Here is a 5912-nt window from a genome sequence, read left to right as displayed (position 1 = left end):
CTCTATCCCATCCACACACTACTCCTTTCCCCTGCCGAGTGAGTCACGCCTACCCCGAAAGGGAAATGGCTTAATGGTGTAATAATAATAATAATAATATTACTGATGTATATCATACGCGACTTACGGCGGCCGGCGCGGCGGTCGATTCAAGAGACCCGTACCCCTACAGTCCTCCTTACCCTCTCTACTCGACACTTTCCTCCTTAACTTTGAATGATTTTATGCAAGTGGCGACTGTCATTTTTCCTTCACACTTTTTCCAGAAATCCGAAATCCTGAATACTAAATCACTGATTAATCAGTGAAATCTTTAACTACTATTTCAGTCAGTGAATTTTTCACTGATTCATATTTAGAGAGTGGATTTATTATGCTGGCGTGTTTGAAAAATGTTTGGAAATATGCATTGTCAGTGATAATTATACAAAATTGATAATTACAGTAATAATAATAATAACATAATAATAATAATAATAATAATATACTATATAATAAAATATGAATGATTAGGCTACAGAAGGCTGTCGTAAATTCTATAAATACTTAACTACAAATATAAATAAATAATAAATAACACGTAAAAACTGCTGAATTTTTCGCAAATTCGATGATTTAACCTCCACTCCTTACCACCACCACTCACGTCGAGGTGAAACTCAACCAGACCAAAAGTGACCGCTGGCTGCAATTCGAATATTTTCTTGATCACGGGCCGTAACTCGGTAGTAGCCCTTGAAACTGATTTTCATCACTTTCAGCCTGATTGTCTGAAACATTACCGTCGTGGTTGGATCCATTGGTTTCTTTCACAAAATAGCGTCTAATTGCGGCAACTACACGGAGAATATCTATGTGTTAAATGTTACATAACTTAGTTCGGTAAACGGAGGACATTACGGCATTTTATTAAAATTTCACATTCAGTCATGTAAAATGAAATAAAGTAATATTTGATATAAAAATATTAGGCTAAACTAAGACCCTGAATAAATGCTGAAACAGCCGTTTTTATACCAAATGGTATTCGGCAAAATTGGTATAATTTCGAACCATGCAAAAAGGCAGTATACTTGCGCAAATCTCGATGCAATGGAATCTGCCAATATCCATTTGCAAGATCGGTTGTCGACTAGTAATTAACTCCAAACAATTTTTGCAAAAGTTCATTTATAAGTGGCGGTGATTCGTTATCTGATTCGATAATCTCATTTACGAAACGTGTATCCAAACATATTCTAACGGTTTTATTTTTTTAATTATAATTCTCATCGGGTTACAATATGGACTTACAGAAGGCTCAATTATTCCATTTTCCAACATGCCTTAAATCTCTTTATTTACAATTTCGCGATATGCAAATGGGATAGGATACGTTTTTCTAATGGCAATTTTGTGTGGTTTTACATTAATTTTATATTCGTAAACACCCGCAATGCACGTTTTAGGAGAAAATAGTTTCTCAAAATTGGCCATACAATCAACAAAGGTTGTCCGCTCGGCAGCATTTAATTCAATGAGCGAAGTTGCAATTTCCCCGATCCCATCTAAAAAACTCGCAGCGTTCGACTCCAAAAAAACTTTGTTTAAAGGTATACTTATTTCAGAAATAAATTTCATTTCTTCTTTTACATCAAAATCAAAATCGTTTTCAAATATCAAACTGCCACAAACCAGTTCTAAAGGTGAGATTTAATTTATATAACTATCGGAAGAAGTGTCAACAAGCAAAAGTCATAATCGACTTCGCTTTCATTGTTATTAACAATGCTGTGTACATCTAAGCGTGAATCATCATTGGTAATAAGAGCATTTTGTGCGACAGAATTGTTATTACCACGAGACGAAAGATCATAATTATACACGGCTGTTCGCTGTGTGGCGATATTTACAATTTGTTTTTTACAATTATCTCTCTTAGTAGGCTGAGAATTTATATTATTTAAATGTTCAAAATATACTGGATTATTGTGAAATGTTTCATTTTTAAAAATCTGCACGTATATTATATCATCCTCTACAGAAGTCACAACCCCTTCTGATGGGGCCCGATCAAATGATATCAATGAGTTTGGAGCGGGCACACCCCTAATCAATATAGAGCGATTGATATAATCTATTGCAACCCCATTACATAAGATCCAATCATTTCTTAAAATAATCGGATTTGCCAACTGAGGTACGACAAGAAAAGAAGTTAGGTAGGAACTTTTACCAATTTCTAATTTTGTCAAAATTTGACGTTTAATTGAAGAGTTGGTTTTTTGCCTATAGCAGTAAGTAAAACTACATTAGAAACTGGCAACTCATCTAATTTACCATGCAACATCAATAATTGACAAAATTTTACTGAGACGCAGGTAATTTGACTACCAGTATCGATTAAAGAAGGCACTGGAACGTTAAACAATTAAATTATTAATCTCGGATATTCAGGGATTTTTTTAATAAATATCTGAAGTGTTATTACTAGGATCAGATAATAGGTTATTTGACAATTCATCAAAGAGATCATACGGATTTTGGCGCGTTGTTTGACCTGCTAACATCGCGCCAATAATTAGTTTAAATTATTAGTTCCTTGAAATCCGTGAGCCTGATCATTTCTAGAATCATGGGATGGAGGGGGGACCGTCAAATTTGGGAATCGGAATTCGTTTACCTGATTGTCAGAATATTCCGGATAATTTTGATCTGAATTATAATGTGAATTTAATTGAGCAATATTTATTCGATTAGGCTCGAAATTTCCAGACCCACATGTACAAGCATGACAATTTGTTGCTTGCATCTGAAAATTTCGAACTTTTTGTTTAGTATTGTTATAATCACTTTGAGTACTATTACCAATTTGATCACCATTTCGGCTCTGATAAGGTTTATTGTATTTATTATTTTGGCCATTCTGACTGCTATTATTATTAGACTTCTTTTGTTGATTTGTTTTGCCATTGTGTGTCGCGTAAAGTTGAGCTAAAATCTGAGTTAATTTGTTCATGTCTGTGAAGTCTATCACCACTAATGCTTCACGTACGCGAATTGGCATTTGTTGTATTATGCTATAGTGTTTCTCATAAGCTTCCATGGCGGGTTGGAAATATTGCGCATCTTTTACCTGTTCGAGAAAATAGGCCTGGAGGTTACCATTACTTGGGTCGAATCGCCTTGCAAGCCAAGCGGCTTTTATTTTAACGCGTATTGCTATCGAGTAGAATTCTTCCAAAAAATCTGTCTTAAAAGCGTTATAGTCTGCAAAATCGACAATCGACACAAAAAAACTAGGATTTTCACACTTCCACGTATTTACAAATGATTGGTTACCTGCTCAGATGCAGAAGCGAAGCTCTAAATAAACGCGGCAAGTAATGAATTTTACCACAAAACAAACATAATTACTTTAAACTTTACAAGCGAAATTGCTATTTACTAGCGTCTCTCAAGTAGAAATGACGGATTCTAATCTTGCGCTTACAGCTCTCCCTACTCAAATCGTGGAAAATTTCATTAAACGCTCAGACGACCTATTATTACCGCCGGCCCACACATATTTATATCATTAACGAAATATTCGCTACTCTCCGTTCGTCGCAGTTCCACATTTTATTTTTAAGTGTCACGAACCAAAGATTTTGCACGAATATTTAAGTCATTTTTTCCTTACATTCTGTTATTAAAACTTTGATTCTGTATTAATAATACATTCATTACAGACATATATTAAGGACAAATTTTCATAAGATGAATTTCAGAATCAAGTAGTACAATCAAAATGCAAAATGCCAATTGTGTAGGGATTCCAAAAAAAGCTAGTTACTACACTGCGCATGCGTCGCATTCGGCATCTAATTAGTTTCGCGCGAAGTTTAAAATGCTAAAGAAAGTTATTTCTCTTTTTTATTATAAAAAATAACATTGCAACTTATAAAAATGTCCACTAGGGCGAAATTAATAATCAACAATAAAAATTAATTAAATGCATATTCTGTAAATAATATTTAAAATAACCAGAAATATTTAATTCAAAACTTTTCATTTTTGTTTAAAAGTTGTTTGGTCTAAATTGCTTCTTAACAGACTTGAAAAAATAAAACGATAGAATAAATGATAGCTCAATTTTTCGTCAAATGTTAATAAATCGTAAATCATAGGTTATTTCCCGCTGATTTTCTTTGTAAGCATTCAAAAATGTCAAGTTGTAGCAAATCTTTTTGCGAAAAAAGTTTTTCTAATTTGTTAAGAAGTTTTATAGACAATATTTTTTTCTAGAAATTAAAATTGTTAATTAAAATATTTCTGGTTATCATCCATTTTTTTCGTAAAACATTAACCTTTGCGTCGAAAATGATACCATCTACAATAATCTTACGTTTCTCAAAAGTATAATTAAATTTTGTAGTCTGAAACCTCTTCTTTTCGTGCACGTCGTACTTTAATTTTAAGTTAAAATAACTTAATTGGAAAATCAAGAAATTAATGTGGCCTTCGAAAGGAGAGGACCATTCAATAGTTTTGAGTTTACTCATATTAAATCTCCATTCGTGAAATTCACGAATGGATTATATTGAGACTTATCGTGTACCGATCGGGCACCGATGGGGCACCGATCGGGTGTCCCGACCTGGCACCGATCTGGGCGTGTGTTACATCCGCGATCTGGCCCCGACAAGGATTCCCGATCGGAACCCGATCGTGACTAGTCTGGCCCCGATCGGGGCCAGATCGAAATTTCTGCGCGGGAAATTTAAAATAGGAAAAGTGATACTCACAAATTATATTATATAGCCGTATTTGCAATAACTAGCATTTAAAATAATAAAAGTTCTAAGATAGGTTAGAAAATTTACCATTCGCGCAACAGGAAGGTGCAGTGAGAGGAAAAACAGTTGAATGTAGTGCTTTTCAATATTCGCAATTAAAATACGAAATTCATTGCGGAACAAGGGCATATGCGCCGAAGTTCATAAGAATGATGAAATTCCTAAATGTCATAAGGGGCCATTCAAAAATTGCATAACGTCTTCAGGAGTGGAAGGGAATCACCTTGAGCGTTACACTAATGTTAGACTTACGCACGCTTACTATAGAAAAAACGTTACAGGGAGGTGGGGGTTAGTCGACAAAAATGTCAGAAAGCGCCTTACGTATTTTTTAACGGTCCCTAATTTGTTTTTCCAGGCGGAAAAATGATATGTAGTTTATATATAGTGTGAAGATTTATCTATAATATTCATTTGTTTTATACAAAAAATATATATAACAAATGAATATTATATATAATACTTCACACTATATATAAACTGTCGAACCTCGGACACTGTCACCCAACGGGATCGGGCGCATAAAATTTCAATTAGGACAAATTTAAATTGCACTTTTCACTCAACTTATTGTGCAAAATTAAATACCTATGTATTACAAATCTCAGAGAAGGGGCTTCGACGATGCGACGGCACTGGGCTAATCACCTGATTCTTACAGTGTCCGCGAAACAGCTGATGACAGTGTCCGAGGTGTGACAATGTCCAAAGCTATAGTGTCCGATGTTCGACTGTATAATATTTTTGCATGGGTTATCACAGGCAAACGTCTCCGTTCCACTGCCCCAGGGACCCGTGTTAGATTCGAGCCAGCGCTGATTATAATAGTGTAGCTGAGTATAATATTGAAATGCTGAATTCCAATTTTATTTTATTTTGCTCTTTCGACTATGGCATTTTCCTCATTTTCTATAAAAAATTAGAAATACGTAACATGAACATAGGAAGAATGTCTTTCCTATCGTATTTTTTAAGCTTTACAGTCTTTTATAGGGAAACTCTTTTATTTTTATCAGCACAATGATTTAATAATTTATTATTATATTTCTTCTATTGTCTGAATGTAAAAGTAAATATTATAATATCAAATTTTAA

At 34.2% G+C, this 5912-nt stretch overlaps 1 long non-coding RNA gene across 1 annotated transcript in view; it reads right to left on the bottom strand.

Annotated features, from left to right (window-relative positions):
* The window catches only part of LOC117179014, a 67887-nt gene extending 64456 nt beyond the window's left edge, over window positions 1-3431 (bottom strand). Inside the window, exon 1 of the long non-coding RNA XR_004467855.1 lies at window positions 3322-3431. This is a non-coding gene — a long non-coding RNA (uncharacterized LOC117179014). The remainder of the gene's footprint in view (window positions 1-3321) is intronic.
* Between the last annotated feature and the right edge of the window lie 2481 nt (window positions 3432-5912).

This window comes from Belonocnema kinseyi, chromosome 1 (assembly GCF_010883055.1).
Source record: "Belonocnema kinseyi isolate 2016_QV_RU_SX_M_011 chromosome 1, B_treatae_v1, whole genome shotgun sequence".
Classification (NCBI taxonomy): Eukaryota; Metazoa; Arthropoda; class Insecta; order Hymenoptera; family Cynipidae; genus Belonocnema; species Belonocnema kinseyi.
Note: the sequence above shows the minus strand (reverse complement) of the source record. Positions and strands in the feature narration are given on the sequence as shown.